The sequence below is a fragment of the Bufo bufo genome, chromosome 11 (assembly GCF_905171765.1).
Source record: "Bufo bufo chromosome 11, aBufBuf1.1, whole genome shotgun sequence".
Classification (NCBI taxonomy): domain Eukaryota; kingdom Metazoa; phylum Chordata; class Amphibia; order Anura; family Bufonidae; genus Bufo; species Bufo bufo.
The window spans coordinates 83,470,196-83,483,182 of record NC_053399.1 but is presented as its reverse complement, the minus strand read 5'-3'; positions in this window follow the sequence as shown (position 1 = coordinate 83,483,182).

Sequence of the window (12,987 nt, the reverse complement as noted above, 5' to 3'; positions counted from 1 at the left end):
GCCTACAAAATCAGGAATCACAGGCTCGTATCGCTCTGGGCTACACCAGACAAGTTCACCGGCAGGGGGCTCCGGTGGATTTAACTGGTGGGCCGGGAAACCAGTACGAGCCCCAGAGCTGCTCGTACCAGGCTGGGCCACAGGGTCCCTAACATGGCGGTCCCCTTGCTCCGCCTGGCGGCGTCTCCGCCGCCTTGGGGGCTCATCATCATCGCTAGATGATGAGGAGGACGCGGATGACAACAGGAATGTGGGGTCATCCTCATCCTCACTGGGACTCTCGGAGTCAGAGGCAAGCTGGGCGTATGCCTCCTCGGCCGAGAACGTCCGGCGGGCCATAGGGGAGTGTGTGTCTGCGTGTATATGTGCGTGTGTGTAACTCTTTATTTTGTGTGCGTGTGTGTGGGGGCACGGGTGTTCGCGGACTTAACCCTAAAACTAACAGAAAAAAAAAAAAAACAACTAACTAAAAAAAGGCCATAAAATGTGGAAAAAAAAATTCAAAACCGCTGATCAACCGTCCGAAGTTGATCAGCGGTGAGGTGTGCGATGCGCTAACAGCGGCCGGACACTAAGTGCCGGCCACAGTCAGCGTACACCAAAAAAGAAAAAAAAAAAGAAAAAAATGCACCCCAAAAAAGGTGGGGGGGGGGGCAGGGAGTGGGGGGGGAAGTGGCAGCACCCCTGGGGGGTCTAGGGTCACACAGCTGTGCTGTGGACCCCAGACACCCTAACTAGGGTGATGCAATAAAAGTTCACAAACTAACTTTCCCTTTTTTTTCCCTGCCTAAACCAAACTTTCCCTGTGCTGTCCCTATGTACCTGATGGGGGGTGCTGGGGCACAGATCGGGTCCTGGGGGCACAGATCGGGTCCTGGGGTGCTGGCAGAGACACGTGCAGGCAGCTCCTCTCTCCTCCGGCTCCGGAACACAAAAGGAGGAGGAGAGGAGCGCCTGCCTCTTTTGAATTTGCCGCCGGACCGCCCACAGACCAATCAGAAAGCGATCCTGAGTGGTGATGTCACCATCACCACTCAGGATCGCTGGATGGTGATTGGTGGAGTGAAATCACACCACCATCACCATCCTGTTCCGGGTTATCGGGTCTTCAGAGACCCGAATATCCCGGAAACGCAGAAAACCGCAGGTCTGAATTGACCTGCGGTTTTCTGCGATCGCCGACATGGGGGGGTCACAGGACCCCTAGACGCATTTGCCCCAGGTGCCTGCTCGATGATTTGAGCAGGCACCGGGTTCCGATCACCGCCGGCCGAGCGGCAGTGATCGGAACCATTCATGACGTACCGGTACGTCATGTGTCCTTAAGAGGTTAAGGGACCAAAAGTAATGGGACAGAATAATAATCATAAATCAAACTTTCACTTTTTAATACTTGGTTGCAAATCCTTTGCAGTCAATTACAGCCTGAAGTCTGGAACGCATGGACATCACCAGACGCTGGGTTTCATCCCTGGTGATGCTCTGCCAGGCCTCTACTGCAACTGTCTTCAGTTCCTGCTTGTTCTTGGGGCATTTTCCCTTCAGTTTTGTCTTCAGCAAGTGAAATGCATGCTCAATCGGATTCAGGTCCGGTGATTGACTTGGCCATTGCAGAACATTCCACTTCTTTCTCTTAGAAAACTCTTTGGTTGCTTTTGCAGTATGCTTTGGGTCATTGTCCATCTGCACTGTGAAGCGCCGTCCAATGAGTTCTGAAGCATTTGGCTGAATATGAGCAGATAATATTGCCTGAAACACTTCAGAATTCATCCTGCTGCTTTTGTCAGCAGTCACATCATCAATAAATACAAGAGAACCAGCTCCATTGGCAGCCATACATGCCCACGCCATGACACTACCACCACCACGCTTCACTGATGAGGTGGTATGCTTAGGATCATGAGCAGTTCCTTTCCTTCTCCATACTCTTCTCTTCCCATCACTCTGGTACAAGTTGATCTTGATCTCATCTGTCCATAGGATGTTGTTCCAGAACTGTGAAGGCTTTTTTAGATGTCGTTTGGCAAACTCTAATCTGGCCTTCCTGTTTTTGAGGCTCACCAATGGTTTACATCTTGTGGTGAACCCTCTGTATTCACTCTGGTGAAGTCTTCTCTTGATTGTTGACTTTGACACACATACACCTACCTTCTGGAGAGTGTTCTTGATCTGGCCAACTGTTGTGAAGGGTGTTTTCTTCACCAGGGAAAGAATTCTTCGGTCATGCACCACAGTTGTTTTCCGTGGTCTTCCGGGTCTTTTGGTGTTGCTGAGCTCACCGATGCGTTCCTTCTTTTTAAGAATGTTCCAAACAGTTCTTTTGGCCACGCCTAATGTTTTTGCTATCTCTCTGATGGGGTTGTTTTGTTTTTTTCAGCCTAATGACGGCTTGCTTCACTGATAGTGACAGCTCTTTGGATCTTATCTTGAGAGTTGACCGCAACAGATTCCAAATGCAAATAGCAGACTTGTAATGAACTCTGGACCTTTTATCTGCTCATTGTAATTGGGATAATGAGGGAATAGCACACACCTGGCCATGGAACAGCGGAGAAGCCAATTGTCCCATTACTTTTGGTCCCTTCACAAGTGGGAGGCACATATGCAAACTGCTGTAATTCCTGCACCGTTCACCTGATTTGGATGCAAATACCCTCAAATTAAAGCTGACAGTCTGCAGTTAAGGCCTCCTGCACACAGTATTTTTTAACGTCCCGCAAAACGTGGTTCCGTTGTACCGTGATCCGTGCCCTTTTTTTCTTCCGTGGGTCTTCCTTGATTTTTGGAGGATCCACGGACATGAAAGTGAAAAAAATAAATAAGTCAAGTTTGCATTGAAAATGATAGGAAAAACAGACACGGATCACGGACCGGATGACTAACTTGTGTGCATCCGTGATTTTTCACGCACCCATTGACTTGAATGGGTCCGCGAACCGTTGACCGTGAAAGAAATAGGACAGGTTATATATAGGCAGGAAACACGGGTCACGGGCGCGGGTGACAAAACAGTGCAGTAGCCGAGTTTTCAACGGACCCATTGAAAGTCAATGGGTCCGCAGAAAAACATGTTAAAAGGGACAACGGCCACGGGTGCACACAACGGTCGTGTGCAGGAGGCCTAAAGCAGATCTTGTTTGTTTGATTTCAAATCCATTGTGGTGGTGTATAGAGCCAAAAATGTTAGAATTGTGTCAATGTCCCAATATTTATGGACCTGACTGTATATGGTGCATGTCTGTCAGAAATATATAGGACACATGCCACATTCACCGCTCATACATAGGACTAATGCCATACACAAGACACTCACACATAGAGAACATATGCAGCGATCCCCTGAGGAGCAGATGCAGAGGATGGGAGTAGTAGTGCTCTGATGAGGTGTTGTGTCTTGGTGTACTGCCTCTGTGGATTGGTGCAGTGGAGATGTAGATGAAGAATGAGGCCAGAAGTGAACATATAACAGGGTCTTTTTACTAAGTGCAAAATATAACTTCTGGTACATTCAATGGCAGCAGATTCAAAGTGCAGCTTCTGGCACCAAATAAGAAGGTATGGGGGCAGGTTGGATGGCTGTAGAGGGTTAATTGCAGGTATAATTGTCCACTGTCAGGTTCAGACTTGAACTTTTTCTGGCCTAGTGGTAGTTTGATGGGTGTCTCAGCAGTAGTCCCTCACCTTACAGCAGCGTCTGTAATGCCGTTCTCAGATGTTCACTCTGCTCTCTTGTTTCTCAAGCACTTTTCTTGCTGCTCACTCCAGTTTGTCTTTCTGAAGAATCTTTACCAGGAGCAGGAGCTCTGCAGTGTGCTTCCTCTCCCTTCAAGGACTACACAGTAACCCCCCCTCCCGGCAGGACCAGCCCACTCCTACCAAGAGGGGAGCAAGAGGGTGGTTAGCCCTGTTCCTAACCATACCTTTTATTGGAATGCACGGCCAAAACAACATGAAATATACATAACATTATAATACATGAATAATATACAATTTGCAGATACCCCAGGGGCACTACACATACAACAAAATCTTCAATGTAAACGTGACATATTCATTGTTAAAGCAACAACCAGATAATAAAGTGCGAATGTGTCAATATCCCAACTCGACATCAATACACTAGTAATTCCCGACAAACGCACCAAAACCGCATATTCCTTCTTTGCGGTATTTAATGAGGAAAATCGTGCATTCTCAATGATTTCATGTTCAAGCACATATTCCATATAAATGTCCATTCTTAGCATAAAATCCGGCGTGCATCTTGGGTTCCGTCAGGATTCAGCGCACACGGCGCCCCCGGCAAGCAAGTTGCTACGTTTTGGCGGTCGGCCCCCTTTGTCAAGCATGTGTGCTGACTTGCTAACAGGGTTTAAATTCACCTGTGCAGATCAATATTATATATAATTACGCACCAATAAGCAAAACTGTCTTGTACAAGAAAACATTAAAGTTATAGCATTCGTTTAACCCTTTGGCCTTTCTGACTTTCACTCAACTATCCAATAAACCTTGCGTTGGCATATCCGCATCTCTACAAAACACCTCTTCTAGTAGCGTCCACCTCAATTCATACACATTATGGCAGCTCACCAAGCACAGTGAGTGGCGGTGCTTGGTATCATGCTCAGCTCCACTCACTTCTATGGGTCTGAGCTGCTCCTAGGCCACGTGACCGATGAACGTGTCTTCACTGGCCTAGGAAAAGCAGAGAGAAGGCTGCGGTGCTAATGCGAGTGCCGGTGCCTTCTCAAACAGCAGATCAGCGGGGGTCCCAGGTGGTGAACCCCAGTCGATCAGATACAGATGACCTATCCTGAGGATAGGTCATCATCAGCATCAAAATCTCAGAAAACCCCTTTAAATGGATTGTCCAAGTGTAAAAAATTCTGACTTCAAAAATAGAGATAACACATTACATAAATATACAATCCCCCCTGCTCCAGTGCTAACATGGTCCTCAATTGATGGCAGCCATACTGGCATGTGACCACTGCAGCCAATTACTGACTGCAGCAGACACGTTCTATAGCACGATTGGCTGCAGAGGTCATGACCCAATATTGCTTCTATGTGAAGAATGACTGATGGGGACCACAAGAGCATCATTGCTGGGGCAGTGGGGGATCTAAAGAGCATATAGTGTCCATGCTGGTTGAGCACTCCTATCTGCCCGATCACTAAAGAGCTGTGACCAGTCAGCAGAGGAGCACTCTGCAGCCATGGAGAAGCCGCTCCAGGAAGACAGGGCAATCTGGCCCTCTTAATCATAGCTGCCCCAAGGGCAGGGTAATGTCCCGTGAAAGCTTTTATACCACCAGATAGGAATTCAAACGGAGTCTATAGTAGCCTCATACACCTGAATGGGTATGTGCAGGCCTCCTCGTTAGTGGAGGAGATTGCATGCAGCAATCTCCTCCCCAGCATCGAGAGGAATGACCATTTATGCCATCGCTTGTGCCCATGCTGTCTAGTTGTTTGCCGGCAGCAGATGGTGATTACACAGCATGATCTGCCGTCGGCAAACAAGGATTTTTTAATCATGCTGTCAGGTATATTAAGCAAATGCTTTATATAAATATTTTAAAAAATTACGGATCAAAAGAAAAATTATGCAAATGATATTGACCCATGAAATGGACATAATGTCACGCCAGTGACAGGTGTTAGAAGGTCTGAAAGAATATCTGCACATTAGTGATCTGACAGCCTCTTTTGGTTTCACTTTGTCTGTGTGTTGCTGGTATGTCCACACCTCCTGTTCAGGTGTGGATCATGTGACCTTCACCTCTCCCTATTTAGTCTGACTTTACCCATCACTCCTTGCTCTGGATAGCTTCATTTGGTTTTTGGAAGAGCTGGAGTGTGGTTCGTGGTGAAGTCCTGTTCGTCCATCATCCATCAGCCTCAGAAGTTAAGTGTTCCGCTTGTTGTGTTTTGTATTCCCCCCCACCTTTGTTGATTACTAGGCCTCAGCGAGACGCTGGTTCCTTCACCAGGGAAGGAGCGGGTTGTCTCTGCCCTGTCATTACTATTAGGGCAACTGAGGGCCACCAGTGTTTTCTAGGTTCCTGTGTATGGGCATCTCTACCATCGAGAGGTGCCCATACGGATAGGAGTTAGGGCCAGGAGCAGGGTTTTATAGGTGGTGACCCTTTTCCTTCCCTAGCGGTGAGGCCTAGTGTTTTTTCTCTTCCTTCTTGTTGTCTTTCGGTGTTCTCCCCTACTACATCCGTGACAGAAGTGTGTGAAGTCCTATTCACCATGATAGAGCTCTATTAGGACCGTGTTCACACCATAGTTAGCGTAGTGGTAGGACCCTTTGCCATGCTGAGTGACCGTGACGTGGTGCAATGATGGGCTCCGATATTTTCCTGACAGGAATATATTGGCGAAAGTCTCAGCTTTTAATATCTGCATTTATGACTAGCCAGTATAGTCAGTGGCATATCCGTTTGGTGCATTTTTTCTGTGATTTATATGAATAGGACAAGGGTCCTAGCCCCTAAGGAGGCTAATAGTTATTAAATAAAAGTAAAAAAAAAAAAAAAAAAGTAACCCCCCCAAAATATAGAATATATCGCACATGCTTAAAATTATATCGCAATATAGATTTTAGGCCATATCGCCCACCTCTATGAGGGGCATTATTAATGCTGGGGCCACTATGGGAGACATTATTAATGCTGGGGCCACTATGGGAGACATTATTAATGCTGGGGCCACTATGGGAGACATTATTAATGCTAGGCGCCATTATACGGGCACATTATTACTGCTGGGGGCCACTATAGGGGACATTATTAATTCTAGGGCCACTATGGGGAACATTATTACTGCTGGTGACCGCTATAAAAGACATTACTGCTGCTGGGCACTATAGGAGATATTATTAATGCTGGGGGGCAATATAGGGGACATTATTAATGCCGAGGAACACTTTGAGATTATCAATGCTGGGGGCCACTATGGAAGACATTATGTGTACTGTAGGGGTTAAGATTTAAATTTAAAAAAAGCCAATGAAAATCATCCATTTTTAACGGCCAGAAAATGGTTGAAAATTGCCATGCTGGCTTACCCCACAATAACAAGGAAGGTGCTACTAAGTCCTATTGATCCACCACATCAACAATGAAAATGATAACAGCTAGTATGGACCGAGCACTTACATCCAGATTGCAAGGTAAAATAATCTAACAATTTATAAAAAAAAATCCTAAAACATATAAAAATTAGGGAACGTTCATTCCAACAAGAAGCCGGAGGTAATCACTACAAATTCAAACAATGTTGCTGCAGGCACATACAGGTGTATATAAGATGGCAAAATTGTATTTGGTCTACTTAATATCGTAAGGATAGTCCTCAGTGGCACATATAGTCCCCTTTCAAGGGTATATTCCTTTAAAAGCAAAGTAATGATATTTCTTCAGAAAACCGAAAATGGGATTTGACCCGTTTGTAAAAGCTCAACCACAGCATGTGCAAATATACTGGCATAAATGCTAGTTCTATAACACAACATGGTACGACATAGAGTCCGGCTCTCTGTGGCGTCCCACTAGGCCTGGACTGCCAATACCACGATTATCTCTCCAGACGATTTTCGTATTCGTTTCTTTTCCAAACAAGCGGAGCAGGTAAGGAAGTGTGTCCGTGTCCTCAGCAATCGTAGGACCTGTGGTGCATCACATGCTGTGTCACGTGACGTGAGCTTGAGGTGAAATGTTCGTTTGGCTAGCCCAAAAAAGTTCAGTAAAGGATTAAACTTCATAGAAAGTTCATAAAAAGCTCTTCTTGAGTAGACACGTATCAACCATACACGTTTCGGGACCCACTCTTGGCCCCTTCCTCAGTGGTAACCTGCCATAATGATCATCCCTCCTTTTTATATTGAATTTGGGCTATTTTCAAAACCCGGAGTATACGTTAATTTCAAAGTCTGAAATGGAGTATATCTGCCATCTTGTATTCCTACGTTATACATTAAAATCCACTTACAAGGCGATAGATTAAAAGAAACCATATATATTTATGCATATCATAGATTGGGTCATGAAATTCTCATATGCGTTTCTGATGTGTTTTTTCTGCCAATTGCGTTTTTTGTCTCAATATTGCTTAAATAACCTCAATATGGTTCTCTATGAATAGTTTTTCAGTCGTCACAAAGGAACTTAGATTATAACTTGAAACATCACCTCTGTACTACGGATCAAAGGGTATTGATTCCCCGTATCTCAAATATAGTTGGTGGAGGGAGGCCTCATGATAAAGGGAGACCAAGAGTGCGTGAAGCAAAGCACCTCCGGTCTCACAGCAGCCAAGAGGCATCCATCCATGGAATGTGGTTCCCATCAGATATTAAATATATAAAATATAAACATATAGGGTATACATAGAAGGTAGACTTTATCTCGTGCCAATTATATACAAATGTTCTTGGTATACTTTTGCGTTGATGTGGAGGCCCCACAACCAGGGAGGACCAGAGTGCGTAAAGACAAAGCACCTCTGGTCTCTTATCGCTAAGGGGCGTCCACCTACAGAAAACCAAACACCTCCAATTCCGCATTCAGACCCCCAGGTACCAATGTGTTGAAATCAAAGATGAATCTAGACTCTGCATGCACGGGACATGCATGTTGTATGAAGTAGACACTAATAGTTACATACATTACAAGAGCTTCCACCACAAAAAATGGCCATATCATTCCAAAGGGTTCACATACTTTTTCTTGCAACTGTAAATAAGCCATCTATAACCACGTTGATGGTTTATGTCTCATTCCAATTTTATTGACCTAATCCTGTTTTTATTTGCTTTTATTTACTGGCACCATACATCTAGGTGCTATTCTGCTTTCATAGTGGCCAAATATCGAGATCCAGACACTAAAATAACCACTGTACTACCTCTCTGTATTCCTGATAATCCTCTGAACCTATATATAACCTAAGTCCCGTGCATCTGACAGCTATATTAGCACGATCACTATGGCGAGCAACCCCTCCCCTTTCCATAGCATCTACCAGTCATGAGCTCGGTATAGGGGGGATACGTCACCTGCACTTGCCCTATAGACAACCGCCCCATACACAGTATCACCTGCATGCGCTCCTCTAGCTGTCAGTCTGAGGCGCGTCACGTGGCCGCCCCATACACAGTGCAGTCCTGTGTGCGCTCCTCCGGCTGTTAGTCTGAGGCGCGTCATGTGGCCAGGTCGCACCCCACATACATTGTGATTATACGCTAATCAACTCTGAAGGAGGCTATCGTATCCCAGAGACCTCCCACGATCTCCCGCCCATGACCCCTCCCCCTTCCTGCCCCTCACTGTCCGAACACATCGCGCTCAAACAGAGTGCATAAATAGAACAGTAGGGAATTGTTTGTATATGGAAGTTTTATTGTCCTGATGAATGGGGCCGTTCGCCCCTGAAACGCATGGACAGTCCTTTGAATAAAGATTTTCTTCACTGATACAATCCTGGTCCTAAGTTCCTCTGCATCAGCGCCATTTGAAAAGGTCTGAATTTCCTCTCACCCGCAATCCTGTAATAGGTAATCCGGGATGGCTCTTACTAGGAGCAGTCAAAGTGCTGGGTGGGTGACTACTCCCCATGTTCCAGGCTTGGTATTGCCAGGCAAAAAAAACAGCCAGCACTGCCAGGTGGAGAGGATTACCTTCGTCTGACAGTGGAGCTCAGGAGGTCTGTGTGCTGTGATCTGAGGGCTGTGTTGGGATCTGCGGCTTGAGCCAGGCTGGAGGGCTCAGACCCCTGTGAGGGCAAACAGGCCGCCTGTGGACTTGACAAAGCAGAACTTCCAACAGGGTGTGAAGTAACACCCAGGAGAAAAGGTGACTGTTTTGTATAAGAACTTTTCATGTGTGTTAACGATCACCAAGCAACTTGCGGTTTTTTTTTTGCTTTCATGTGTGAATAAACACTGATGATTTGAACCAAGAACTTGTACTTTGCCTGTGTTGCACCTGCTAATCCTAACTACTAGAGCGAATCCCCACACTATTTAATGATGTATCACTATCCGTCTTAAAAGCAAAGAAATTTACATTTTGAAAATTGCTTGAAATTTTTCCAAACTTTTCTGTAAATTTTGGGGTTGTTTTATAAATAAAAGTAAAACATAAAAACTCAAATTTACCACTATCATGAAGTACAATGTGTCACAAGAAAACTTGGGTAAGTAAAATCATTCCAAAGTTATTACCAAAAGTGACACAGCTGTGTGCATGAACCCTTAGAGCAGACCTATTCACTTACACATCTGGCCCAAGAAACGCAACACAATGCACATTTTTTGTCATTGGTCGTCAACCATGTAATGCTGTTTATACACGTTGCAGTAGTTTGCCAGATGGCAAACGGTTTGGCCGTACGGTTTATAAAAAATCTGAGATACTTTGTCCTGGTTCCCAGGGATTACGCATAACTCTTGTAGCTAGAGGAAGAGAACACATGTGTCATGATAGATAGGTAAGCGGGGAAATAACCAAACACAGGAAAACAAACAGAACAAACGACTAGGCCCAAAAGCTAGGGAGAAAAGGGTCACCTCCTATGATCCCTAAAAGCTTTTCCTAGACTGCTGTGCCTATGTGCATACCCTTATGGTGGATATGCACATGCCCTCGTGCCTAAACCTAAACACCCTGGGCAAACCCTAAGCAGCAGGGAAGAGGCAACCTGCTTCTTCAAACCAGGAGGAAGCAAGCGTCTCCCTAGAGGCCTAGATAAAACACACAAAGGGGAATAACGGAGAGGACTTATCTTGAGCAGAGCTGGAGCAGACGATCCACCACACATCAAGAGCTCCCAGGAAAGAACTATAACCCGCACAGGCCACTGGGGGAAGGAGGGATAAATAGCCTCACTAACAATGAACCCCAATACACCTGAGGGAAGGTGGATCCAGCTCAAACCCAAATTAAAACAAACAGAGAAGTCAGACATGTGCAGCCAGTCTGACAGACCTCCGCACATTCACAGGGCAAGGTGTGACAATATGTCTTGTCCATGGCTATGTCTCAGACCCTATTCACCTGCTTGAGATAGATAAGTGATCCAGGACAAATGTGCACACCCTTGAGACATACCTTGTGGGTGCTGTGGAACTCTTGGAGAAAGATAGCCAAGACCTCATTGGTCCTCTCCCCTTTGCTACTGGGTGTACAGAACTGTGTTGAACCCCTATCCCCAAAGGAACCGCATTGTTACAAAGCGAAGAGGTGGGATACTGGCCCAGTGATCGTGTAGAGGATGGTAAAAGCAAGACCAGTTCCCTTTGAGACCCTTTTTTTTTCTATGTATGGCACTGATCCAGGGAGATACTCTTTGCATGGACCATGTACCAGGGCACAAGGACACGAGACATGCGCAAGTAATGTGCAAAATTATGTGATATCTGGGCCCGTGTATGTTGGGACGTTTTCTCAGTGTATAGACTAAATGTTCATCCCAAAGGTAGTGTATACCTAATCTTTATACAGTTCCCACACAGAGGGACCACCTATGAGACGCTAACCTTAAAGGTTAGATGCAGTGGCAGCCCTGCGGGGATCAGGAGTGACACAGGTGCCAGGGATCGAGGTAAGTATCCTCCACATGAGAGGTCCAGGCATTAGGGGGGTCATTATAGGGGTTGGATAACCCCTTAAACTTGTTCTTACCCTGCACTGTAATAGTACGTATCAGCTAGTTAGTACTGTTGCGGCGTAGTGATAAGTGCCCGTGCCTTATACAGCTGCCACCCTATTCTGACTGCCAGGACTAAAGATCACTCCGATTCCGGCAATTTTGCGGAAATTTAAAAAGTCATATATACCCCAAAATGGCACCAATGTAGACCACAACTTGTCCTGCAAAAAGCGCTCACAGAGCGCTTTCGATGAAAAAGTCTAAATGTTATGTGCCTTTGAATATGGCGATACTGATTTGGCACCACAAACAAATCCCCCCCAAAACAGGATGCCCATATTGTTCCTCCATGTGATGCCATTTTTAAATTGGAGGCACAAATCCTGGCATGGGCTATCAAAAATCAATGAGCTTAAACAGAATGGAACCTTTTTGTGATGTCTCTTCAATTTTTTAAATAAATTTTTTTTAAAAATGCAAAAAAACACATGCAGCCATATGTAGAATCTAAATGTCTCTTTAGATAAAAAGAAAAAAAGAATTAAAAAGTAAAAGAAGATGAAAGCTGTATGAAAAATCTGGGTCAATTTCCATGGCAACTTTCAATCCATACGTAAGCAGCAATGTAATGCCTCTGGTACGGCCGTCAACGAGATGTCCTGAGCCCGATGGTAATAATAAAGATGCTATTCTCGTGTGTCATGCCATGTAGTATAAAAAGTCTAGGTGCTTTACAAAGCAGCAGCACACATAGTGAGAAGGAGCTGGCAAGGCTCCAGCCAAGGTTATGTCAGGTAATCGAAGAAAGCTTGTGTTACTCTGCCCCCTGCTGGCAAATCTGCAGCTTCTGCAAGCGTATAGTCACACAACAGTGAAAAAATAATTTTCCAACCATTTGTGCATCCATTTTCTGGCTAACCGTCCATTTTTAATGGCCATGTTGCATCCGTTTTTAACAGGTGATAAAAAAAACGCCATTAAAAACTGATTAATTCAATTTCCTCATTTTTCTTTTTTTTTAATCCCAACCTCTGCAGCGCCCTTAGTCTATGTAATGCCCTCCATAGTGCCCCCTGGACATTAGATACCGCTCATAGTGCTCCCGTATGATAAATGCCCCCTTAGGCTAAGTTCACATCTGCGCTCGCCTTTCCGTTATAGGATCAGAAGAATGAAAAGGATGGATTTGTCATATTAGTGAGCCTAATGGATCCCATAGACTATATAATGGGATCCATTAGGTTTCCGTTTCAATTTTGTAGCGGAGACAAAAGTCGCCTAGCAAGGATCGGGGGAGCCGGATGGTGTGCGCGACAACCTTGG